Genomic DNA, 27,667 nt, shown 5'->3' with positions numbered 1-27,667 from the left:
ATTTTATAAATGAAAATCATGGTCTTTAAGACCATGCCTCCAAGACCAATTAAGACCATGTCTCAGTTGCCAGAAGTTCACTCCAAAGGTCCAAGTTCCAGAGTTTGAATACATGTACTTGCTACCTCATTGGGTCAGCTCTTCCCTGCTGCCAGAGGCCTCAGCCTTGCAGTTTTGCTTTAGTGGAGGAAGGGCTGCAGGGCAAAGAGACAAGGAAAAGAGTTCCAGAGAAGGAAAGCCACTTGCTACTATTTCACAACAGGATCTGGCTCAGTGAGCCACAGCTACTCCTCCAACCACCGAAACACCTCCAGTCTTGCTCCTCATGTGGGACGGCCATTGCTGCCGGGTTTGCAGGTTGCTTGACACCTTTGTGGAGCCAAACTCCACCAACGCTACTGAGAAGTGCAGCTAGTAGAAGGAACTGTCACTTCCAGCTCGATTGTCCTTTTTTTTTGGCCAATTGGCCCCGGGTGATCGTTATTCTTTTAGCCTCTGAAAGTTGGCCTTAGTGTTTTATTTCAGTAGCTTCTTGTCAATAAACCAACACTGAGTTCCCTTCAGTGTTGGCCTAGGCTGTGGTGGCCCCTGTGGGACTCCTAACTCATCCTCAGTGCTGTGGGTTGAATTGTCCGCCATAAAGATATGTTGAAATTCTAGCCCCTGGTGGCAGTGAATGTGACTTTGTTTGGAAACAATCTTTGCAGATGTGATTAGTTAAGGATCAAGATCCTGCTGGATTAGGGTGTTGCCTGCACTTAATGACTGGTGTCCTTATAAAAAAAGGAGAGGACACACAGAGACCCAGACACACAGGGAGAAAGCCATGCAATGATGGAGGCAGAGCTGGCAGTGAGGCATCTACCAGCCAAGGGACACCAGGGACTGCTGGGAGCTGCCAGGAGCTGGAAGAGGCAGGGACTTTGGACTTCTGACCTCCAGAACTAACAGAGAATAAGTTTCTCTTGTTTTAAACAGAAATGTTTGTCTCTTTAGTGCAACTTTGTTCCAGCAGCCCTAGGAAACACTCAGGAACCTCAATCCTGACCCATTTCTCTGCACTCAGTCCTGGGGTCAGATACCCTAAAGCCTTGAGACATTGCAGGGATCCAGAGGCTGCTAAATAGAGTGTGGACCCCTCCTAGGTCCCCTTTCCTGGGCTGGTGTCCCCAGCTGTTGTGAGTCTGGGCTGCTGACAGCTCAGACGGCTGTCCTCTTTAAGAAGTTTCCCCTGTGGAACGGGAGCTGCCTCACCCAGGAGGCTTCGCAGCACCCCTAGTGGGGTGGGCAGCCCACAGTCAATAACTGGCTAGCATGGGACAAAGGCTGCGCTCCCTGTGCAAATGGGGTGCAGTTCTTTGTTCCTGAGCTCTCTGTGGGGTCAGGCTGAGGGTCCTGGCTACCCCCTCCCTTCCAGTGGGTACAGTGCTCCATCCTCTCTGTGTCTCCGAGTGCTGGCTCAGGTTTGGCCTCTAGGGAAGCTGACCTATCATCATCAGATTGGAACTCCCTGAGGGTAGGACCTCTGTGCTTAGTGGCCCTCTCCTTTGCTGGGTAAGGCATGGCCTAAGGCAGGGGTTCTTAATCTTTAATGTGCATGTGGAGAGCTTGTTTAAACGCCGCTTCCTGGGCGTAACTCCAGAGAGTCTCGTCCCGAGAACTGGCCTTTCTAACCAGCTCCCAGGTGCTGCTGCTGCATTTTGAGACTTACTGGCCTAAGCTCTGTGGATTAATGGGATCTTGTCGGGTCAGGGCAGGCCCAGTGGCTGAGAGGACAGGCACACCAGAAGTCCACAGACATTTGTTTGCATGTGGGATTTTTGAGGCTGAGCAGAGAACATAAGGAGTGTGTGTGCTGGGTTGGGAGTTGGTAGGAGAAATGAAGAATCTGGTGTGGTGTTTTCAAAGGTGGATTCCTCGGCCCCGTGCCCTGGCCTGTGTCTAAGCTCTTAGGAGTGAACAGTTGTGCGTAGAAGCCTAAGGAATTGTTTATCTGGAGATCTTTTTGAGATGGAGGGGTCCCAAAAGCCATTCCATTAGGCAGAAGAGGCAAAGCCTGACTAAGAGAAGAAAATTCTCAACATGTGTGTGCCTGCACCTGTGTCACTGCATGTATGTGTGCATATGCAGTCGGATACATATGTGTGCCTGCATACATGCACCAGAGCACCTGCGTGTGTGGCCCCAGGCTTGTTGAGTGCTTTCTGCTTTACTTGGGCAAGGCAGAGCCACCATCAGCAGCAGCGTCTTCCCACACAAAAGCTGAGATAGCCCCACCCTGACACACACATGTGAGTCGTTTCTATTTGAATTCTTCCCTCTGTTGTGCAGCAATCTATTTTTGTGTGAGAGCCCTGGACTCCTCATTTGTGGTTCCCGAAAATTTGGGGTTTGCTGTTTCCAGCCTTCCTCTCCTGCAGCGCAGCCGCTCTGCCAGCGTTTCATCTCCCTCTGCCTTTGCCCTGCTGATGACACAGAGGGAAGCTTAGAATTCTCTCTGCTTTGTGGTTCTATTCACCTCTGTGATCAGTTGTTTTGTGGCTATAGTTACTCTACTTTGCAGAGAGCGGATTTGAATTCTTTGGATTCTTTGTTCACAAACAAACCAGGGCCAGAGCCAGTGCCTCTTCGCCGCCTGCACAGTGCGCTGCGCTGCGCTGCCAGCAGGGGGCGGGGGTCCATCCTCGTTTCTATCAGATTCCCGGACACGCTGCAAGCTCTGGTCCGTCCCCGTGTGTGCCTTCCTCTTTCGTACAAGTTACAAAGGAGGGGCTTAGGTTCAGGGTCGACTTAATCGCATTCCTGTTCCTGGCACATCCCCATTAGCCCTCTGAGATGCTGCTCCCGCTACCTTTTCTGTAGTTTTGTCCTTCCTTGCAGCCCCCTCTCCATGTCCCCATCCTCCATCGGTACCTACTTGAACATATTCAACAAGTGTTTGTATCTGCGGGAGATGGAAATGGAGCCCCATATGGACCCCGTTGCCAGGTGGTGAACTTGACACTCTGCAGCCCTGAGCGTTGGCTGCAGACAGCTCACAGCTGTGGAGGCTGGGGATGGTGACGGCCACTCTTGCTGAAGGGAGCTGCCTGGCTGAGACTTTGCACACCTCTGTGTGGGCGAAGTCCCCTAGCCAGTGCTTGTCTGATAGAGGGGACAAAAGGCCAGTCCCCTTGCCTCAAGGCGAAGTCCAAGCTGGGATGTGTCAGAGCTCCAGGGGATCTTTCTAGACTTTCTCCAAACCCTTGTTCTCGCTGAGCTGCAGCCTCGCCCTTATCCGGGTCCCTCGCTTACCTCCGTTCTCCTGGAAGCTTCCCTTAGCGCACTACACACATGCAAATCCCATCTCAGACGGTGTCTCTGGGGACTTGCATGAAGATGGGATCTGTGTAGAATGTGTAGACTTGTGTGTGTGCACTTGTGCCCGTGTGTGCTTAACACAGCCCCCCATGGACTGTGGATGCCTACTGGAATGGTGTCCTGGGCACCCACACTCTTCCCTTAAGCACCATCTGTTGAGGCTCTATCCCTGGCACTATCCGTTCATCCAGCCCGCTGCCTCTTCCCACCCATATGTATTCCAGAGGGTGCTACCACATCCTATGCAGCCACTTCTCTAGTGACGACCACTTAGGTGGCCTCTTCCTTTACATCCTCAAGGGGCATCCTTGTGCATGGACCCTTGGACTCATGTGACAGAATCTCCAGATGGTCCCTGGGAGTGGGTCTGAGTGATGGGCATATGCAAACTTAGCTTCACGGGGTCCTGCAGTTTGCTGGACAACAGCACACAAGTGTCCAGTCCCCCAACATCTTCTCCTGTGGCAGGGAGGGGCCTGCCTTCCCCTGTGTGCCATTCTGATGTTGGTTTTTCATTCTGATTTTTTTCTGTTCATTGCTAGTGACTTTTAGCATCTCTGCATGTTGGGTGTTGGCACTTCCTCTTTTGCAAACCATCTACTAACTTTTTGTAAAAGATTTATTAATTTTACATGCTGTTTATTCTAGACATGAATCCCTCGTTTTATACAACGGAAGTATCTTCTCTGAGCAGGCTGGCTCTTTCCTTGTTGATGGCATCCTCTTTCAGCAGAAATCCTTCAGAGCTGCTGCCTTATGCTCTCATCGTTGTACAGAGGTTCGGATAAGACAACTTATTTCTATTTCACCTGCCTTTTGCTGCAGTCCTCCAGCCAGGACTCAGGTATGAGTCCATAGGGGGCTGTGTTAAAGGACACCGAGTTACAGAGACCATCTTCACACAAAATCATGCTTCCCTTTCGTCCCAACCCATAAAACCCTACTTTTGCTCCCTGGCCTCTCTTCTGTGAGTGGGAGTGCTTCTTCTAGAGCTTTTCCGTTTCTCATGCACAGAGACCCCAGATGGGCCATCTCACTAAACCCTGGAGGTGCTGAGACTCACTTGAGCTGCACAGAAAACACATGTCAGCATGCCACGCGCGTCCCCTGCCACAGTCTAAGCAACAGGAGTCTAATTCCTCCATAACCTCTCTGGAGAGAAACTTTTCATCTTTGTGCGTCTCAATAGGTCCCCAGTCATGCATTGCTGCTTATAGTGAGCAAACGATATTCCAGAAAATGCCCAGATGCATTCACAGTGCCGAGTAGCACAAGAAGGAAAGTTTTTATTTAGTGGGGTCCTCTGGGGACACCTGGTGGGCTGTCTCTGAGGGTTGGATGCACGGGTAGGTTGACTCTTTGAGGACGAGAATTGAGGGGCTGGCCGTGGTTTCCCACGTTAATGACTATGAGGGGTCTGCAGACTGGGATCCCAGGGTGGTGGGCACGGACAGCAGGGCTGGCATTGCTGGCAAGACTGGCTCCCAGCCTGACAATTGCCTAGGCCTGGCTTCAGCAAACTGCTTCTGCAAAGGGCCAGAGAGTAAATATTTTGGGTTTTGCTGGCCATGTGGTCTCTGCTGCAGCTATCCAACTCTGCCAATGTAGTATACAAGCAGGAATGGGCACTGTGTGAATGAATGAATGTGCTGGGTTTCAATAAAACTTTATTTACAAAAACAGGCCAGATTTGATCTGTGGGTCACTGTTGGCTAACTGCCAGCCTAAGCTGTTGCATATGCCTTTAGCGGAGCTGTGAGCTGATATTTTCACAAGGTTCCAAAGTTTCATGGTTCTTTGGATTGGCTTGAATAAGGCTAAAATCACAAAAACTAAGATGTAGCAGATTTCTGATAATGTTTTCACTATACTAATTACATCTGATAAATAATGGAGTGCCCAGGGCAAGATTTAAAATGGGGAGGGGTAGGGGCAGCTCACCAGGATGAAAGCAGTTTGTGTTTAAGCTTGCTCTGACCCACGGCCCCAGGGCCAGCTCTACTGCCACCAACTCAAATAAGACTCTTATTACGGGTTAGTCAGAGCACGTAGAACAAATCAGCGTTATCTTCAGTGCTCTGAATCAACACCAGCGTAAATGTGTTAGAGGAATGTCCTGGAGCCGAGGTCAGCGAATTTTGGCCCGTAGGTCAAATGCAGAACACTGCCTGTTTTCGTGAGTAAAGTTGGGTTGGAACACAGCCATTTTAGTCCACTCATGTGTGCTGCAAGAACAAAATAACGGGGACTAGGTAATGTATAAAGAATAGAAATGTATTTCTCACCGTTTTAGAGGCTGGGGAGTCCAAGATGAACATGCTTGCATCTGGTGTCTGGTGATGGACTTCTTGTTGAGTGTCCTGTGTTGCAAGGTGGAAGGGCAAGAGGAACAAAGGTTGTGTCCTCACCCGGCTCTCCTTGCAGAAGTGTAAGCTGGCCAAATGCTGCCGGAAGCTTCTTTTCTGAGGGTCTTAATCCCACCTAAGGGGGAGGAGCCCCCATAGCCTAATCATCTCTTAAAGGCCTCACCTCTGAATTCCATCACATTGGCAACACCTGAATTTTGGAGGAGACACATTTGAATCATAGCAACCGCTGTGGCCACTCATTTGCACGTTGCTTATGGCTGCCCTTGCAGGAGAACTGCAGAGCTGAGCAGTTGCAGCAGAGACTGTAAGGCCCTTGAAGCCTAAAATGTTTGCTGCCTGGCCCTCTGCAGAAACATTGGATGATCCCTGCACTACAGCCCCAGAGAGGAAAAGAATTGTCATTAAAATCTGCTGTCTCTCCTTTCTGATAGTGTGGTATAGATTTAGCTGTGACTGAGAACCTGAAATAACAGTGACTAGTACGGCCCCTGCTGCACTCAGCGCTGGGTCTGTCTATGGTGAACACCATCTATGCCTCTCATTTTGCTGCCACCACTGTGGGGCTGCCACAGGCGCTGGTGCTCTGGTTGCCTGCAACTGTGGGGTGGCGGCTTACCAATGCACTAGGTAGAGAACTGGGCAGCTATCCTGCCCATCGCTCACATCCACGGCTCCCATCTTCTCTTCCTGTGGGTGCTGACTTGTGGAGGGAGATGTTTTCCTCAATATGCATGAATCAGTTAGGATTCAACTCAGCTGTGAATAATGGAAAACCCAAATAACAATGATGTAAGCAAGATGGAATTAAAAAAAAAAACTCATAGTGGTCTGGAAACTCCACAATCATCAGAGATTCGACTGTTGCTACTTCTCTCTCTCTCTCTCTTTTTGTATCCTTAGCATATGTTTTCTCTTCCCAAGTTTGCCTCATGGTAGCAAGATGGTTGCTGAAGATCAGTAGTCACACTTCTATCCCAGGTGGTGTTTATTTTCAGGGCCACAGAAAGGAGGAGGGTACATAAGTGAAGTAGGGCACATCTATAAACAGAGGCAGTTCCATTTAAAGAACTTTTCCAGAAGCTCCATCAACAACTTCTGCTTATATCTTGTTATAGATTAAATTGTGTCTGCCCCACCCCACCTAAAAAAGATACATTGAGTCCTAAACCTCCAGTATCTCAGAATGTGACCTTATTTGGAAATAGGGTCATTGTAGATGTAATTAGTTAAGACGAGATCATCCTGGTGTCAAGTGGGCTCCTGGTGCAATGTGACTGGTTTCCTTATAAGAAGATGGCACGTGAGGACAGAGACACAGAGGAAGAACACCACATGGCAAGGGAGGCTGAGATTGGAATGATGCAGCTGCAAGCCAAGGGACTCAGCGACTGTCTGCAAACTGTGGAAGGCTAGCAAGTGTCAAGGAAGGATTTCCTTACGGGTTTCACAGGCAGCACAGCCCCGCCATCACCTTGATCTTGGACTTCTAGGCTCCAGAACTGTGAGACAATACAATTCGGTTGTTTTAAGTCACTGCATTGTTATGGCAGCCCCAGGAATAAATAACATAACTCAATGGCTGGAGGTACATGAAAGGGAGACTGAGAAATGTCATTTTGCTGGCCCATTTCCACTGTAGGGAAGAATTGGAGGGTGGTCCTGGGGATGGCAGTGCAGCCTCTGCTACAGATGCTCTGGAATGAGGCTTCAGTGGAAACTTCTCATCTCTTGAGCGCTTCTCCAAAGCACCTTTCCCCTGAAAACCAGGTGGGGATGGTAGATTTTACTGTGGTGCTCTTCCATCTGGAACAGAGTTTAGTTTTGTCTTCCACCAATTTGTGATCTCTGGTTTCATTTCCAGACCTTCCTGATATCCACCCTGTTCCATAAAACAAACATCGCTGACCTCATAATTCTTACGGCTTAAGTTCATGGCCCTCAGATGACTCTTGGTGGTGTGGGTGGGAGACAGCTTCTGTCCCTGACTCTGGCAGCCAGCCTTGGCCACTGTCTTAGCTCCCTGTGGACACGTCCAGACTACCTGAGGCCATTGACCTTCCTGCTATACCTCTTTTTCTCTTTGAGCATGTAATTCCTGTAAGGCTTAAACCTTAGGAGATTTCCAGAATGTCACAAAACTCTGCACTCCTAAGCTGTAAGGACAGCCTCTATAAGTAGGGCATCTAAGGTCATGGACAGGACCTTTTTGCAGTTAATCTTGACTAAAATGGCCAATAGAATGTGATGTCATCAACCTGTTGACATGAAATTAAGGCTTTCTTCTGTTCTTCAGTTCCATCTTCTCTGTCTTTTAGGTGGCTGTCTCTGGTCCTGCATGTCTGATCTCCAGCTAACTCCTGTCCCACCATCTTCTCATTCCAGTTTGCTGCCCTAGTACCCTCTTGGTTTCTGATTATTATGGCGAATCCAAGGAGATGTAGAAATTCAAAGTGTGGTTGTTTGAATGAAGGCAGGAGTTGGATTATCCACATTAGAATGAGATCTGAGTGATACCTACAAAGGAAAGTCTGCAGCTCCTAAGCTGTCCCTTCATTGCTCAGATTCATTGGAACATTTATTCTCTTTGATTCAACATGAAAAAATGATAATTTAGTGCTATCATGATACTCCAAATAACTGGGTACCAACCTGTTACTTTTATGGAATTCTTCATGAGAGTAACAGTTGTTTGTTTGTTTTTGTTTTTTTTGAGACAGAGTCTCGCTCTGTTGCCCAGGCAGAGTGCAGTGGCACGATCTCGGCTCACTGCAACCTCCGCCACCCAGGTTCAAGTGATTCTTGTGCCTCAGCCTCCTAAGTAGCTGGGATTACAGGCGTGCATCACCACGCCTGGCTAATTTTTGTATTCTTAGTAGAGACTGGGTTTCACCGTGTTGGCCAGGCTGGTCTTGAACTCCTGGCCTCAAGTGATTCCCCCCACCTTGGCCTCCCAAAGTGCTTGGATTACAGGCCTGAGCCACTACGCCCAGCCATAACTTTCTTTTCTTTCTTTTTTTTTTTTTTTTTAAACCCATAAGTTTTGCTGGTCTCAGGCATGTTTACATGTCTTAGTCTGTTCAGGATGCTGTAAGAAAATATCATAGATGGGGTTGCTTTTAAGCAACAGAACTTTACTTCTTACGGTTTTAGAGGCTGAGAAAGTCCAAGATCAAAGCGCTGGCAGGTTCAATGTCTGGCTACGGCCTGTTTCCTGGTTTGTAGACGGTACCTTCTTTCTGTGTCCCACGCGTTCCACACGGCGGAAGGACTGAGGGATCGCTATCAATCCTCTTTTATAAGGGCATTAATCCCATTCGTGAGGGCTCCCAATCACCTCCCAAAGTCCCCACCTTTTAATACCATTACCTTGGGGGTGAAAATTTCAGCATATTAATTTTGGGGGACACAAACATTTGGACCATAGCATTACATCCACCTTTACTCTAAACGCATTAAAACTGGTAAGGGAAATTAGCATGTCAGGACCCTTTCTTTCCAAAGCCATGGTGTTGTTTTCTTCCACTTTTCTAGGTTGTCGCAAACTGAATTGCTAGTGATTCTTCTCCCGAGCCCATCTCAGCAATGAAAGTAAATTTATCCATACAACAACAACCCAGGCCACTGGGTCGGCCTGGTAGCAATGACCACGGGGAAAGGAAGAACCCGGGGCTCCCTAAGGTAGTTCTCGGCATAACCACCAGGGGGCACTGCTAAAGTGCTGTCTCCAGGTCCTGGGCCTCCTAAATTGGGGATGATGTGATCTGCTGTGTAATGAGCATCTCTGGCACACCTTGAAACAAGTTTTTTGTTTTTGTTTTTGAGACGGAGTTTTGCTTTGCTCTTTTGCCCAGGTTGGAGTGAAGTGGCGTGATCTCGGCTCACTGCGATCTCCGCCCCTCGGGTTCAAGTGATTCTCCTGTCTCAGCCTCCCAAGTAGCTGGGATTATAGGTGCCTGCTACCACGCCCAGCTATTTTTTTTTTTTTTTTTTTTTTTGAGACGGAGTCTGGCTCTGTCGCCCAGGTTGGAGTGCAGTGGCGCGATCTTGGCTCACTGCAAGCTCCGCCTCCCAGGTTCACCATTCTCCTGCCTAAGCCTCCCAGCTGGCTTCCCGAGCAGCTGGGATTACAGGCGCCCGCCGATAAGCCCGGCTAGTTTTTTTTGTATTTTTAGTAGAAACAGGGTTTCACCTTGTTAACCAGGATGGTCTTGATCTCCTAACCTTGTAATCCGCCCGCTTCGGCCTCCCAAAGTGCTGGGATTACAGGCGTGAGCCACCGGGCCTGGCCTAATTTTTGTATTTTTAGTAGAGACAGGATTTCGCCATGTTGGCTAGGCTGGTCTTGAACTCTTGACCTCAAGTGATCCACCCACCTTGACCTCTCCAAGTGCTAGGATTACAGGCATGAGCCACTGCACCCAACTGAAACAAGTTTTTAAAGTCTCAAACTCTCAGTCTTAAGAATAAAATCTACAGGAAATTAGGGAAGGAGAGAAGCAGCAGCTTGCTCTTTCTAGGTGAGAAGTTCCAGCTGTAAGACTGGATGCTGGGGACGGCTTCGTTTCTTTCACTTGAGAAACTGAGGATTTCTACAGTGCAAACCTTGCTTAATGTGTGTATCAGTCAGTCAGGAGAGGCTCAGCTGCTGTAACAGATACTCCCCAGAAACTAGGTGGCTTGAAATAGCAAAGGCTCATTCCTCACTCAGACTCCCTGCCCATAGTGGCTTTCTAGGGAGTTTCTGCTCACCCCAGATGTGCAGGTTCCTGGCCAATACAATGTTGCTGGTCTGGAAATTTGCCAGTTGCTGTGAATGAGAGAAAAATAGAAAAGTTTAGGAGGGTCTTGAACTGGCAGCCACATGCTCCTGCCCGGAGGTGACGCTCGTCACTTCTGTTTGCAATGTGTTGATCAGAACTAGTCACATGGCCCCACTTATATCCACGAGGGAGCCGGGAATTCTATTATATTCCCAGAAGCACTAAGGACTACTGATGACCACCACAGAGCCCCTATCAAGGCTGAAAAATTACAATTTGAATTTTTTTTTTTTTTTTTTTTTTTATGGAGTTTCACTCTTGTTGCCCGGGCTGGAGTGCAATGGTGCCATCTCGGCTCACCGCAACCTCCCACTCCCAGGTTCAAGCGATTCTCCTGCCTCGGCCTCCTGAGTAGCTGGGATTACTGGCACCCACCACCACACCCAGCTAATTTTTTGTGTTTTTAAGTAGAGACGGGGTTTCACCATGTAGCCAGGCTGGTCTCCAACTCCTGACCTCAGGTGATCCACCCGCCTAGGCCTCCCAAAGTGGGAGGCCTGATTACAGGCACAAGCCACCGTGCCCAGCAACGATTTGGATATTTTATTAATCATGAGTTCTTTTTTTAAAATTCATTTTTATTTTTAAAAACATTGCATTAAGACATTCTTTATTTTGATTTCTGAGTTTCTGGCTCTCCCGTACATTTTGCATCCAAGACGTGTGCTTGCTGCAAACAGAGGGAGGATAAAAAATAACAATTTTGACTGAAATTTTGTTTTCATGGGAGAGCCCTAGAGAAAAGCAGTGCTTACAGAGAGGCAAGAATATAGTTGACATCTACATAAATATTGACAGAAAAAGAAAAGGATGAGAAACACACTGTAACAGAAAAGAGAAAACAAAAAGGAGGTCAATTTGAGATTGAGATTGCTGAGGTACATGCTGCTTGGGCTCTTTGTTTAGTCAGCACATCGTATAGGAAACCTTTTGTGTTCAATTTCCCCAGTGACCTTCCAAGTACATTATGAAGACAATTAAAACCCGTATCCCAGAACCACAAAGTTTTCAGCGATTGGGCTAAGGTTAATCAGTGTGAATTGAACGAAACAGCTTGTTCAAGTAAAATCGACTGAAATCTTGATGAGCAAAAACGGAAATTTTGGTTGCAAGTGTTTACTTCCTTTTTGTAGGAACACTGTTGTGTAAGATTTTTTAAAGTACAACTTACTGGAAGCCCACAGATGCTTCTGTAAGATGCCAAAGAAATTAATTTTGGTAAAGATCTAGGATGTTTTCAATTTATCGAACTGTAAATATACAACAATTTAACTTATCTTGATACTTGGTATGATTTTTCTTTTAACCAATGACTTGAATTTTGTTCTTGTGTGGATTTCATTTCAGTGTGAATCTATAAAATTGACCTAGATTCTTTCTCAGCAGTAGAATTGATCTCCTTTTTTTCCCAATTTGCCTGGTAAAATGCATCTGTGAACTTGCCTGATAAAGTTGAAAAGAGAACTTCTTCAAAGATCAAAATTATTTGCTAAATGTGTTTCTACACTTGGAACGTCAGTGAAATGTACACCTAAATATGGGGTGAAAGTAAGAGAAACTTCTTGACCATGACATTGCTTTAATCTTAGGGACTTTACATTCCTTAGAAAATCCCAGCATCCCGAGGGCAACCTCACAACGGATATGATCACTCTACATAAGTATCTAGGAAAATAAAAGCAGCTTGACTTTTTGAGGAACTCTCTTTTTAAAACTCTTGAAGTACCATGTATTGTGCTCTGAAGGGTGCTGCTGAGTACTTGACGTTAACTTTTCTTAGGGATTTGTTCACAGGGTCCCCTTCAGAAGAACGACTTGGCAAACAAACTTTGCTGTCACTGGGAGTCTTTTAGCACCACATTAGTAAATCGCAGCCAGGGGGCTCGCTTCCCCCATTGCCTTGCTGGGGAAAATTAAGGCCTTAGAGAGAAGCATTAATATCTGGGAGAGGTTGGTTAATGGGTACAAAAATACAATTAGATTGAAGGAGTAAGTTGTAGTATTTGATAGTAGAGAAATTGTAGTTGAAATAATTTACTGTATATTTCAAAAGAGCTAGAAGAGAATTGTAATGTCCCCAACACAAAGAAAAGATAAATGTTTGAAGTGATGAATATCTCAATTACCCTGACTTGATCATTACACACTGTGTACAGGTATCAATATATCACATGTGCTCCCCAAATATGTACAACTGTAATATAGTAGTTACATAATACAACTACAATAAAGATAATAGAATAATGTCTGTTCCCTGGTATCAGGCTTACTAGAAGAGGGCCTGGAGGCAGGGAACCTAAGGACTTCCCAGAACAAAATCAAGTGGAAACGCTTCGGCTATGACAGGAAATATCCTCTTCATTTACATAGGGCGTACACCAAGTAAATGACTTTGTAACTTTACTTCATCCTCTTCATTTACATAGGGCGTACGCCAAGTAACCAGTGGAAACCTCTAGAGGGTATTTAAACCCCAGAAAATTCTGTAAATGGGCTCTTGAGCCCCTATACTCAGGCCTGCTCCCACACTGTGGAGGGAACTTTACTTTCAACACATCTCTGCATTTGTTGCTTCATTCTTTCCTTGCTTTGTTCATGTGTTTTGTCCAATTCTTGGGAACCTGGACGCCCTCCACCAGTAACACTGTGGGTCTCGGGGAACGAGTCATTAAAATTTTAATGACAAGTGCAGCTCTTAGAGGGATATTCCAGGCAAAGGAAGAGCATCAAAGAAGAGGTTTTGTGCTTGGGTTACTGGCAATCAAAGAATGTGTCACTAACACCTGGACGGGGTTTTGAAGGATGAGCAGGAGTTCCTCAGGTTCACAGGGGGGTGCTGTGAGGGAGGACAGCCAAGGTGTGTGGAGCAGGTGCGGAGAGGGGGAGGCACATGGAGCAGAGGGCCTTGGTGCCTCTCCAGGGCCCTTTTCCGGATCTGTGAACCAACCTTGACTCTCTTGCAGGAGATGGAAGGGCCTGGATGTTTAGGTTAACCTCGCCTCCCACAAGAGTTGCCCCGTGGTTCAAAAGCCAATTGTTTCCGTCGCTAAGAGGTGGGATGGAATCCAAGGCGTAACCTACACTCTAGGGCTCCCTTGGGACGAAGCTGAGTCCGTGACCGCCCCTGAAATTGCACTGTTGCTGGCTTCTCCTCCTCCCTACTTGGCTCTGCCCACCCCTTTCTGTCCCTGCGGGAGAACATCGTCAGGAAATCCCCGGGGCCTTGCTCAGGGCCTCCTGGGAGAACCCAGCCTCAGAGGATGCGTTTCAGGACGGGAACTCCCAGAAGGACCATGGGAGTTGTGTGTTTGGAAATTCTAAATATAAGATCAAACGAATGGATACGGCTGGTGAAAATACTTTGTAAACTACAAGCGCTTTACCCTATTAGCAGTAATTGTTTTCCATTTACAACTGTCTTTCCCAACAGGCCTTGGGAATACTTCACTGGGTCAGTTCATCCTCTTCCTCCTGCTGTTCCCAGCGCCCGTTATAACATTCTGTGTGGTGAGTGCATCTGCTGCCTGGGGAGGTGGCTGGGGCGAAAGGAAGTGGATTACTTAAATCTGGATGACAAATGCCCTGTCTTTACTCCCTTGGATTCAAAGCTTTTATTTGGCCCAATGGAGCTTTCCTGGGGCTTCATCTCTTAGCACATTGCTTACTATCGCAGAGCTATTTGTTTTATAAACCCGACTCCTTAAACTCAATGAAAAGCAATGGCTTCAAAGCAGCTTTTTCCATTCTGTGAATACAGGAAAAAAAAAAAAAAGCAGTAAATTAGAAACTTCTCATCTGAGACAGTTATTGTATCTTTTTGGCACTGGTCCTCAGAGAGCAGGAGGTAGAATCCGCCCGAGCCCCTCGTCTCTCTGCAGAGTCTTCCACAATGTGCATAACATCCCAGCCGCTGTGGAACGTGGCCGAGGCCAGCCCCGGCTTGATTTAATGCTCTCCGTAGCTGAGTTTCTTTGCCCCAGGCTCAATAAGCTGTAAAGAATAGATCCTCTGACAAATTGACAGCTTTTGCTTCAGAGATGTAAAGCCAGTGGGAAAACCTACAACAGGGCAATTCTCTTCATATTCAGTTAATTTGGAGAAATAATCATCAGAATAATGATCTATTTTAGGGAAAGGTGGATAGAAACTTAGGCTATTTGTAGAATTTTCTCCTAGGTTTAAAATAACATTATCCTAAACTCTTCCTTTCCTTCCTTCCTCCCTCCCCGCCTTCCTTCCTCTCTACCTTGAACTTGACTACAGCCTTATACTTTGTGTGAGGTTCAGTGTGAATTCAGAAAAGAACTTACAGAACATCTATAAAATTAAAAGAAATCAATTGGCACTGCAACCCTATAAACCCTTCTTCCATAAAATCCATTCTGTGCCACTTCTCATCTCCTGGGAGGCGAGAGTGGTAAAGGCTCCCACTTCCAGGAGAGAGCCAGATCAATGGCAAGCTATCTGACTTTGGGCGACTCTAATACTATGAATCTCAGTTTGCTGAGGTGCAGAAAGGCGATAATTATGCCTCCTGTGCTGGGTAATAGAAAGCAAACAGATAATGCCCTTGCATGGAAACTAGCACATACTAAGAGTTAATCAAAGATAGGCATTATTATCATTCTTGCTACACAAACTTGGATAAACAAAGCAAGGGCTGGGAACAGGAAAGGGAAGAGAAAGCTTAAGGAAAAATTAGATTTTTTTTTTTTTAAATGCAGCCTTGGAAGAGCTATTTAAATGGTTTCTTTAAGTCTGTTGTGGAGAGAAAACTGCATATATGGGTGTGGGTGAGTACAGAGGGTGGGGGTTGACTGACAAGAGCATCAGGGTTTTGGGGACCGCTTCAGATACATGAGAATTCCCCTTGGCAATGTCCAAAGTGGACCAGAAGGTGGGAGTCAACATTAGCAGCAATTTTTTTTTTTTTTTTTTTAAGAGATGGAGTCTCACTCTGTCTCCCAGGCTGGAGTGCAGTGGCGTGATCTTGGCTCACTGCAACCTCTGCCTCCCGGGCTCAAGCGATTCTCCTGCCTCAGCCTCCCAAGTAGCTGGCATTACAGGCACCTGCCACCAAGCCCAGCTAATTCTTGTAGTTTTTTTTTTTTTTTTTTTTAGTAGAGACGGAGTTACACTGTATTGGCCAGCCTGGACTCAAACTCCTGACGCTGTTATCTGCATGCTTTGGCCTCCCAAAGTGCTGGGATTATAGGCGTGAGCCACTGTGCCTGGCCAGCAGCAACTATTTTAATCCCAAACACAGCTTCCTTTGCCATCCAGTTCCTTCTTCTCTTCTCCCACCTCCTCCTTCTCCTCCTCCTCTCTCTTCTTTTTTGTATAACCCTCTTGATTTCATCAGAAATATAGTCAAGAAGGGCTCATTGGAGCATGATAAGCAAACAATCTTCACAGTCATCACAGCGCCAGGATACAGTTTTGTCATTTTTTTTTCCATGATTTTATATTCCACCTTCTCTGCAGTCAGAAATTGGTGTTTGAAAATGCAGGTTATGTGGTCCTGTTTAGAAAGTTAGGGTGAGCCTTGCTTTTCTGAGCTGGCAAGAACAATAAAGACCCAGGAAGATGAAAGGATTTGGGAAGAGGAGCTTTGTTAGATGTGCGACGTGCCGACGGTTTTGGAAGCTGCGTTGAAATTGAATTTCTTGCACAAACGTCGTCAACACATGTGCTTTCCCGTCCTCATGGCAGATGTCATGAGAGAATTATTGGTGTAGTGAATTCTTGGCCCATTTCTCCCCCTTTAATCCCATTTTACATATACTTCTTGGCTTCCCTGTTGTAAAAGCCAGAGCCTTTTTGAAAGCAAATGCCCTAAAAATTCACACATTCTCATTCTACAGGGAGACATCGCCAAATGCTAAAATATCCAGGAAAGGGAGAGATGATGCATAAATTAATCACCAAGAAAACGATAAAAATTCATCACTAGAAAGTCTGGCTTTTTAAGTGTCCTTTTCTAGATTCAGCTTTTTAAGAACGAGGTCAAAACCTGATACTTTGAAAGGAAGACCTTACAAATTACATTGGAAAATCCTAGAGTGTTTATGCATTACCCTCACTGCACCTGAGAAAAATCTTTTGAATAAATATATGTAGGTACTGCCATCTCTGAATAATTTTTTGTTAGGGCAAAAGATCAATTGAGGTAAATATCAATCAGACAATTATAAGTATTCAAAATGATTGATTCTATCAAATTAAGAGTGATTTCAGGGATATGAAACTCGTTAATTCACACATTAAAAAAATTTTACCACTTATTTTTCATTAATGTACAGTAAAAATGATAATAAACCAAGCAGATCTCAGTTTCAACACAGAGGTGATTGTAGCTGATACTTAAAAATAGCCTAATTAAGACTCACGTTTATTAACGATCTACCCCGTCACACATACTGGCCAAAGTCTGATCTGGAGTCCTGGAGTGTATGTATTGATTTATGAACCTGCTTTGGATTATTTCCTGAGCAGAGAAATTGTATTCAGCCACAGAATTCAGTCTTTGAATTCTGAAACTTTCTATCCAGGGTCCAGTAAATGTCAGCGCAGAAAGTAATGGGCCAGGCAAATAAACCCCCGTCATGATCACGCGGGCGGGATGATCTCGCGATAGCCTGACTTGCGTGAGTTAGTTTACAGGAAGCTGCTGCCTGAATTCTCTATGTGGCCAGGCTTTGCCAACATATTCATGTGTAGGAAGCGTGGACACTTCCTTTTCAGTGTTGGAAAATCTTGTGTGTGAGTTTCCTATGAATGCCATAACAAATTGCCACAAAGCTGGTGGCTTAAAATAACACAAAGGTATTCTCTCACAGCTCTGGAGGCCAGAAGTCTGAAATCACCGGGCTGAAATCAAGGCGTTGGTGGAGCCACACGCCCCGCTAGAAGCTCCAGGGAAGATTCATTTCTTTGCTTTTTCCAGCTTGTTGCGGCCGCCTTTGTTCCTTGGTTTGTAGCTCCTTCCTCCATCCACTAAGTGCATCACCTCAACCTCTGCTTCTGTCTCTGCAGTCACTTTTGCCTTAGAAGGTCACATTCACAGTTCCAGGGATAGCAACTTGGCTATCTTTGGGGGCATTTATTCAGCCGACCCCATCTTAGAATACAAACTATGAAATGTGACCATGTCCTTATTAAAAACAAGTCGGGCATGGCCTCTTATGCCTCTAATCCCAGCACTTTGGGAGGCCAAGGCAGGCGGATCACCTGAGGTCAGGAGTTCGAGACCAGCCTGGCCAACATGGCGAAACACCATTGCTACTGAAAACACAAAAATTAGCTGGGTGTGGTGGCGGGTGCCTGTAATCCCAGCTTCTCAGGAGGTGGAGGCACAAGAATTGCTTGAACCCAGGAGGTGGAGGTTGCAGTGAGCCAAGATCATGCCACTGCACTCCGGCCTGGGCAACACAGCGAGACTGTGTCTAAAAAAAAAAACAACAACGAGTAATTCTAGGGTAGTTTACATTTTATTTAAATTTCTTAAACTAAGAAAATAATATACATGTGGTAAAACAAAACAAAAAAACCAAGCAGTACAAATGATGGACAATGAAAAGTGAGTGGGCCTTTCACTCTTGACGGTGTTCTGTGGATGGGAACTGCCCTGGCTTTACAACTGAAGGCCCCACATCGCAGGAGGCCCCTCAGTCCCAGACAAACCAGACAGCGGCTCACCCTGTTCCAGTTCCACACCCTACCCCAGAGCTTGCCATAGTTACTTGTCTTTTGTGTATCCTTCTGAAAGTTTCCACATATATAACACAGATTTTTAACTCAATTGGAAAATACCTTTTTAATTATCTTGGCATTTTTTTCCTTATCAGCACATCTAGTTTTGTCTCTCTCCCTCTTTTTTTTTTAATCCATTATGTGGTATTTCATTGAATGAATGTACCATGATTCATTTAAATATTCCTTTTTAACAGTAAATATATGAATTATTTTCAGGACTTTCTTTGCCACTACAGTGTAATTTACATCATTGTATGTGTATTTCTTTCCCTATATATTGTTAGTTTATTGCTGAACATCATTCCATTGTATAAATATACTACAATTTTCTTCCTTTTCCCTTGGTAATAGACATTTTATTGTTTCCAGTTTTCAGCTATGAATAAAGCTGCTGCATTTATTATAAATCTTTGTATGAACATACGTTTTCATTTCTCTTGAATAAATACCAAGAGTAGAGTGGCTGGTCCTGGAGCTTTTGCACGGTCAGCTTTACAAGACCCTGACAAATACTTTTCAAAGGTATTTGTATACATTTTCTCACCTGCCGGCACTGTATGAGAGTACAGTTGCCCTACATTCTTGCCAACACGTGGCATTGTCAGTCTTTTCCACATTAGCCATTCCGATGGATGTGTAATGGTTTTTCATTCTGGTTTTAATTTGCATTTTTTGATCACAAATGAGTTTAAATGACTCTTCATTGGTTTATCGGTCATCTGGTTGTCTTCTTAAAGAGTTGCCTGTTCACATCTTCTTCCTATTGTTCTGTCGGGTTGCCTGCCATGTTCTTAGTGACTTGAAGGAATTCTTTTCATATTCTGGATACAAATCTTTTATCAGATTGCAATGGACAAATGTTTGTGTCTCCCCCAAATTCATATGTTGAAATCCTAATCCCTAATGTGATAGAATTAGTAGGAGAGGACTTTGGGAGGAAATTAGATCATGAGGGTGGCACCCTCATAAATGGGGTCAGTGCCCTTATGATAGGCACCCCTGAGAGTTCTGCCTGCTCTTGCCATGTGAGGATACAATGAGAAGGCGGCCATCTGTTCCAGGAAGCAGGCCTTCGGCAGACATGAATCTTCCAGTGCCTTCATCTTAAACTTCTCAGCCTCCAGAAGAAGTGTGAGAAATAAATTTCTGTTGTTTATTAACCACCCAGTCTATGGTATTGTGTTATAACCACCTGAACTGCCTAGGTCGTAGATGTATGGACTGAAAGATTCTTTCTCCCTGGGTTCCCATTCGCTCTCTTACTAGTGTCTTTTATTGAACAGAGGTTCTTCATTATAACCTCTTCCAGTTTATCAAACTTTGTTTTTGTGGTCAATGCCCTTTTAGGTCCTTGTGGATCATTTTTTGAAATCTTTGGCTGTTCCAAGGTCATACCAGTGCTCTCCTATGTGATCTAGGAATATAAACCACCTGGAATTAATTACTGTGCTTGTCGTGAGGGATTGACACTCATTTTTTAAAATATGACTATTTAATTGACTCCACCATTTACTGGAGGGACCTTCTTTTCCACACCACTCTGTAATGCCGCCTTCATCATAAATCAAGTGAATGTATACCTGTGGGTCTTTTTCTGGACTCTCTATTCTGTTTCACTAGATATAATTTGATTTAGGAAAAATAAAGAATTCTGACCTTTCTTGCATCTGCGTGCCTTGAAGCATATTTGTACCATCTGGATAACATTGTTTTGATCAGAATATGCCCAAAGAGTGTTTTGAGTGCTTTAACTTGTTCCCTTCAGTAAGATAAAGTGCTTCAGTTCGTCCTAATTAGCTTCTCTATTCTTTTTCCATGTTTTAGGAGGAAATAAGCTAGTGACAGCTTTGTGGGAGGATGTCTCGGGAAAGCTTCCGCTGGGAGCACTGCGGGCCGGGCCTGCTGAAGTCAGGGGTTCCGCCAGGGCATTGGCCTGTTGCTCCAGCGTTCCTCTTCTTATCATGCACCAGCTTATCTCTTCCTGGCTCCAGATAACCTTGATGTTTTTTTCCAAGTGGTCAAAACCCTGTCTGTTCATTTTCACCTTTGCTCATCCTGGGTGCCTCTCCCAGCAGGGCCTCTCTCCTGTTTTAGGTCTACATAAAGTTTATCCCCTAGTCTCATGTCTTCTGGAAAGCCTCTCCTAGTCATGTCAGCCCTTATCGATCTTTCTCTCCTCAGAACCCTACAGCTGCTGTTATTTCTGAATCGCTTGTTCTGGCCTTTGTATCATTATTAAATATTTCACAAGTGCTTGTCTTGTCTCTCAGGCTGGAAGCCCAGCTCCGCAGGAGGTCAAAGCCCCTCTCTTAAAGCAGTTGCTCAATAAATATTTCATCCAGGATGAAGGAAAGCGTGGTCAGGGAGTGAGGGCAGCAGGGAGTGATGTGCTTTAGGGTGGTGAGGTGCAGAGGAAGGGCCTGCTCCCAATGGGGAATTCAGACAGTGCCCCACACGCCCCAAATGCCTGGCGTTCATATGGTGTCGGCTTATTGAGAACTGCCCTAAAACCCTCGGTTCATGTTTCAAAGTGCGACTCAGAAAAGACACCAGCTCTTACATGGGGCAGAGGGTGGCATAACTTGGGGTGAGAAGACAACTCAGTTCTGAGTCAGAACTTTCATTTCAGTGGAAAATGGAAGCAACGCGGACATTCTCCTTGCACCTGAGAGCAAGCCTGCCACCAAGAAAGCTGTGGGAATAGGAGGGACGGGCCCAGACACCGCCATCTCCAAACTGCTCAAGATGTGTCAGCTGCATAGATAAACTGGCACACCTGTGGAGGGGACATCCTTTAAATAGATGTTCAACAAGATCCAAGATTGGTGTCGTGCGCCTTCAGTGGACTGTCATGATTAACTGTGCGTGCTGGCTGGCACGCTACAGATAGCTGTTGAGTTGTAGGTAAAGTGAGACAAATATGGAAAGACATTCCAGATGTTTGGGGGATTTTTTGTCACTTCCTCCAGTTGGATGATTTTGGGTTTTTGTCCCTGGGTCTTGACAGATGTTCTCCACTTAACTTCCCCGAGGTTTCTGGCAGGATGGAGGGAAGTGATCTGTAGTCTGTTTCCCTATTAAAAACCATTTCCCCAGACTTGAAAAGCTGCCAACGCAGTCGTCTCTGATTTACTGATTTCTAACAAGTGTGCAGTGTAAAAATAAAGCCCCTGGTCGGTTTTTGGGGCGACTTGCGTCATTCGTAGTCACCCGATGATGGGTTTGCTCTTTGCTATGGGAACATCCCAAGGAACTCATTAATCGTTTCCTCCTGAATATCCCTTAGGTTACAAGCAGAGACGAATGGAAATAGAATTAGGTGGCATAATGCATTTCTGATAACAACAGCTCAAGACTCACGGCTTAACAGCCTGAACCTGAAATTCCCCCCAGTGTTCCCTGAGTGGAGAGATGTTTCACCCCACAGGGGTCCTAGACTGTGCAGAGCTTCTCCATCTGCCCAGAGAGGGTGCTTAGCTCATCAGGGACTGCAGAGGGAAGCTCAGCCAAGGGGAAGTATGAGTATGTTAATGGGAAAGTGAGCGCTCGCCGCCTGCTGCCTGCCCCTAAAAGCTGAAAAAGAGGAAGTATTATGTCTTGGGTTTAGGAGCACTGGGTTCCCAGCTCCTGGTTTTTCATGCAGTCCCAGGCTGGGGAACTCCTCCCTGGTCCTGGCTCAGAGCCCAAGTCTTACCCTAGACTAAGGAAAAGAATGCCACATACCCCTCCCCACAATATGAACTCCCCCAAATGGTGCCGAATATGCACGATGGGAATGTATTCGTCTCAGATGATTTTGAGAAGCTCTGGTTATTTATGGCCTTTAGTTATAAATCAAGCAAAGGAGGTATCCGATAACAATCCTTCATTGAAGAAGGAAAGGCAGGATTATGGTATGGAGTCTTTCATTCACTTCTCCTGAGGTTAGAGAGCAGAGAAGCCTGGGTTACTCACAGCAACCATTCCTGTATGGATAGGGGGTGTCAGCTGCTAGAAAGGGCCATTGTATTAACCTGGTGATCAAGCAAAACACTGTATGTTGCTGTATGAGTCAGGGTCCTCCAGAGGGACAGAACTAATAGGAAAAATGTAGATGTATATATGAAAGGGAGTATATTAAGGAGAATTGACTCACACGATCACAAGGTGAAGTCCCACGATAGGCTGTCTGCAAGCTGAGGAGCAAGGAAGCCAGTAGTGACTCAGTCCGAGTCCCAAAACCTCAAAAGTAGGGAAGCTGACAGGGCAGCCTTCAGTCTGTGGCCAAAGTCCTGAGAGAACCCAGCAAACCACTGGTGTAAGTCCCAGAGTCCAAAGCCCGAAGAACCTGGAGTCTGATGTCCAAGGGCAGGAAGTATCCAGCACGGGAGAAAGAAGAAAACCAGGAACCTCAGCAAGCCAGCTTATCCCACCTTCTTCTACCTGCTCTGTTCTAGCTGGGCTGGCAGCCGATTGGATGGTGCCTACCCACATTGAGGGAGGGTCTTCCTCTCCCAGTCCACTGACACAAAGGTTGATCTTCTCTGGCGGCACCGTCACAGACACACCCAGAAACAATACTTTGCCATCCATCTAGGCAGCCTTCAATCCAATAAAATTGACACCTAATGTTAACCATCACAGTTGCTTACCTCAGTAGCAAGATCGTATACTGACAGTTTTAGTGCTATCTCAAGAAGGTGGGGTAGGGGCTGAAGGGCAAGGGCGGATGATTTGTAAAGTTGCTAGGGTTAGTCTAAGGTAGCTCGTTGAATGCAGGGAAGGGAGATGCTGATTGGGATCAGGTAAAATTCGTGATGGAATAGTTCAGGCATGGTGGGCACAGCAAGACAAGAGTTTCAAGGCAGACTTGAGGAGTAAATAGATGTGTCATAAACCCAGCAGAGAGATCTATTTTTCCAAGAAATGAGTTACTACCCTGATGAGGGCTAGCTGAGTAGTCTACTGTTTAGATAGATTTTCAAGAAGTTCTTAAAACAAAATAATAAAGTAAGTCTTCCTCAGTAAGAATTCCCTGGAAAAGTAATGTTAACGTAGGCTGTTGGAGTCAAGTGGTGTCAATATAAGCAAGAAGCTGTGTGGCTAAAGACGGTTTTACTAGTCCACTCTTTGCTTATAATTTTAGCATCTGCGTGGAGGGAGGGAATGTTTATGTGGTTCTCAGCTACCTAATAAATATGGGGGATAGTTCTCAAATGGGATAAGCGGAAGGCAAGAGTAGACCCATCCTGATGAAACCGTGTTTCTTTCAAGGAGAGATATAGGAAGGAGAGGCAAGAAAAGAATCTCTTCAATACTTCTCATGGGATAGGCACTGTGTTCACAAACATTTTCTCATTTTAATTGTTACAGTAATCTTATAAAGTTGACGTTATTCCCATGGATTGGTTAGGAAGACTGAGGCTTGAAGAAGATATGTACCTTATGTCAAAGACTCCCCTTAACCTAACTCCAGTCAGGCTCCTCTAAGCCCTCAAATCCCCAACCATGGGTCCTATTCTTGGCCTTTTTATTCCAGTTTTAGCAAGAATTCTGCTGGGTCAGTTTAGTGAAAATCTCCCACCCTTGATACTTGATCCAATTCCTCATCCCCCATCCTGGCCTGCCTTTAGCAATAATCCTGTTGAAGTCAATCTAACAAGAATCCTTTAGCTTTGATGTTTCCTCTTAATAATTTTTTACCCACTGACCCTCACTTTGCTCCTTGGCTACCAATTCTCACTTGCCCTTGTTGACTGTAGAGTTGACGCCCTCTCTCTCTCCTACTGCAAAGCCCCACTATAGGGTCCCTTTGAATAAAGCCTGCCTTCGCATTATTAATATGTGTCATATCAATTTTTCTTAAATAGTTACACAGTCAGGAAGTGTAGAAGCTGGGATTGGAACCTGTCTGTAGGTGTCCAGTCTTGTGCTGTGCACTGTGCTGTCACTATGCTGGTGCAATGGAGGCCACCCTTGTGGGCTACACTCTCATCCTGCGTCCTCACACCATCTGCCGTGTGGGCCTTCCCTTGGCTACTCTTGGGAGAAACCGAGTGTTGGGCCTGGACAAAATCTTGTTCTCCAGGGTCACTGCATCCTGCTGCTGCGTGTGCTGGTCTTCCCATAGTGACTGCTGCTAGAGTTCTCAATGTCACCCCTGCTTTAAAGTCCTGAAGGACCTCCCCTCACCAGTAGGGCAAAATCTAAATTCCTCTGTGACAAGAATCATCACTAGCCCAATTTTGGAATGGTAGAGGAGCCACACAAAGGATATGGAAGAAAATGCAAAATCCAATGGAATATTATTACAATTACAGTACAGCCGTGTTCAGGGGTAAAGAAACACGGAATTCATTGACATAGCGATAAAAAAAGCTTGTAAATAATCTTTTCCTGCACAAATGCTCATCTCTATTCCCCCACATTCTTTGCCAGCACCTTGAATATACCTTGGACTATTTTTTTTTCTCATAGGTCCCTCACCTCTAAAATCTCCAAATATTTCTGCTAAGTTATCTCCTTCTGATAACATTTAAAGGCTTTATCCTGAAGTCTCCCACATCTGGATAGCCTTCTACTAGACAGAATTAAGCTCTCCCGTCTGTGTCCCCTTCAGAATGTAACCATGTGATTTCCCCAGCCCTGTGTCCTACCCATCTCCATCTATCCATTTAGCCATCTCACCATTCTTTAACGCATGCATTTGTCAATTCATTTATTTATTTTTTCATTCATTCATCCTTGCATCCCCTACTTCTTCCATTTATCCATGGAGGAAATGTTTGTTTAAAACCCTATATGTGCCTGATCCTGGGTTTCATCTTCATTTGGATCAGATTGGCCTTATTCTGTTCCAAGGCCACAGAGTCAAGGGACAATTCCAGAAAACCATCTCAGGAGTGTGGCTGTCAATCTCATGTTGCATTTTATGTTGGATTGGTCCAGCCTCTCCTCGGTACAGCACTGTTATTTGTTTTCTCAACCAAGGGAGATCCAAGACAGTAATGTTCAGTCTAATTTTAGATGAAGAATCCAAGACTTCTGCCATGGTCATTGAAGCATTACTCCAAATTGCCAAGATATGGAATCAATTATATCTTGATATGTTCATCAGTGGATGAATGGATAAAGAAATATGTACATACACAATGGAATACTATTTAGCCATAAAAGGAAGGAATTCTGTGGTTTACAATGTGGATGAGCCTGGAGGACATTGTTAAGTGAAATAAGCCAGACACAGAAAGACAACTACTACATGATCTCACTTATATGTGGAATCTAGAAGGTGAACTCAGAAACAGGGAGTAGAATGGTGGTTCCAGGGGTTGTGGCAGGGTGGGGAAGAAGAGGGAGAAGTTGGTCAAAGAATACAAAACTTCGGGTAGACAGGAGGAAAAATTGAAGAGATCTGGTGTACATCATGGTGACTACAGTTAAAAAAAATGTGTTGCATACTTGAAAATTTCTAACAGAGTAGGTTTTAAGTGTTTTTGCTACAAAGAAATAAGTATGTGAGGCAATGCATATGCCAATTAGCTTGATTTAGCCATGCCACAATGTGTGCATATATCAAAAGACACCATAAATAGATACAATTTTTATCTGTTGATTAAAAAAAAACAAAAACAAGAAAAAAAAAGAATCCAGGTGTGCTGGGTCCTGCTTCTTCTGACCTAGAGAACACCCAGAATAAGTGCAGTGGTGCCAAGGACCGAACAGTTAAAGTCAGTGCAGCTACACCCACTAATTTTAGCTTTAGGAGGGTTATAAATATGGAGAATCATGCATATTTCACCATCAAACTGATACTCAGTTACTCTTTTTTTTTGTCGTCCTGAGAGCAAATGAACTCTGGTAAATGGACTGAGAAGAGAAACTTTGGAAAGTGACATCAAGCAATCGGACACAGAAAAAAATGACCCCAATGTTTGGAGATTTCTAACTGATCATTCTTTCTTAGATACCTCCTGTCGTGGGAATAGAAAAGAGTGGGGGATAATTTTTGACTTTGCTTTAAAATTTTCATAATAGGAAAAGGCTCCCATTCTAATCCCAGAGGTGACACCTTAACAACCATGCTCCTCATAAAACATTCCCCAGCTCCTGCTGGCTCTTGCGTAACCAGGAGGGTCCTGCCATGAAATAGAACTGGAGTTTCTTCCCCACCCATAGCCACACTTCCCACGGGAACTGGATGTCTGTGGTTGTTATGAATTAAAGGCTCAGTCTTCATTGCATCAGTGTCAGCCTGTATTAACAGATCTCAACATTTTCTCTAAAGGCATATATTTTTATTTGTTGAGGAATCAGGACTCTCTTCTCTGATTCGGACACTTACAGCCTGCAAATCCAGTGTGCACAGCTCATTTTTTTTTCCTTCTCCATTGAGATTGGCTCATGTGGCCATTCCATTCATCAGGTGTGGAGTGAGGGAAACGCACACTTCATTTGCTTTGTGGCCACTGCCTTATTTTCCCTCTTTTGGTCTGAAGGGAACCAATAAACCTTCTATCTTCAAATTTTCAGAGGAGTACTTTCCATCTAGCTGGTTCTTGAATGCTTTAAAATGGAAAAAACAACGGAAAACAGGCCGCTGTTTTGGGTGATTTGCAAGCCCTCCGAAATTACTACTTTTCTGCTTCACAGACTCGGTGACTGACAGTGCCTTCCCCCAGATAGTCAGCCAGTGGCATTGGCCATGACACTGCTGCTCCAAATTGAGTATTTTTTTTTTAAATGTCAGTTTCTACTGAATGAAAACTAGAATTAATTTTTCATGGGCTAATAGTTGTGCATAGCTACAGTGTACCTGCTGAGTTTACAGACTTTGCAAATAACATTTACTCTTTTTGTTTCTTTTTGTCATCCCTGGTCTCTGGAGAATTTTACTTTTCGACGGTTTCAGCCCTTACTCATATCTGGCTGATTTTGATAAGAGCAGATGAATTACCCAACGTGGAATATGAGAAAATTCTTTGTAGAGGGGGTCCAGTGGTCATAGGTGCATTTGACTGGGGCTCCAATTTGTGCACAGCCCCCTTGTGCCCCAGCTGTGTCCGGGGTGAGAAGCCACTGGCCTGAGGTCACTGTAGCACACCTTTCCTCCCTAGAGACGAAGGTTTCTCCCTCTTGGCACTATTCACATTTGGTTTGGGGGGGCTGCCCTGTGCATTATTGGATGTTTAGTGGCACCCTGGCTTCTACACATTAGATACCAGTAGCACTGTTTCCCCAGGCGGTGACAACCAAAACTGTTTTCAGACATTGCCAAATGCCTCCCGGGGTGGTGATGGGGAATGGTCCCCAGTGAAGACATTCTGCCTCTGGGCACCTTGAGTGAGAGTCCCAGGTGAGAGGTGGGATGAAGGCAGAAAAAGG

General features: G+C 45.2%; 1 long non-coding RNA gene across 1 annotated transcript in view; it reads left to right on the top strand.

The window, feature by feature from the left end:
* Positions 1-14,057, top strand: part of LOC134732817 (uncharacterized) — a 109,458-nt gene extending 95,401 nt beyond the window's left edge. Inside the window, exon 3 of the long non-coding RNA XR_010116379.1 lies at positions 13,980-14,057. This is a non-coding gene — a long non-coding RNA (uncharacterized lncRNA). The remainder of the gene's footprint in view (positions 1-13,979) is intronic.
* Positions 14,058-27,667: the final 13,610 nt, after the last annotated feature.

Source organism: Symphalangus syndactylus, chromosome 16, assembly GCF_028878055.3.
Source record: "Symphalangus syndactylus isolate Jambi chromosome 16, NHGRI_mSymSyn1-v2.1_pri, whole genome shotgun sequence".
NCBI classification, from domain to species: domain Eukaryota; kingdom Metazoa; phylum Chordata; class Mammalia; order Primates; family Hylobatidae; genus Symphalangus; species Symphalangus syndactylus.
Note: the sequence above shows the minus strand (reverse complement) of the source record. Positions and strands in the feature narration are given on the sequence as shown.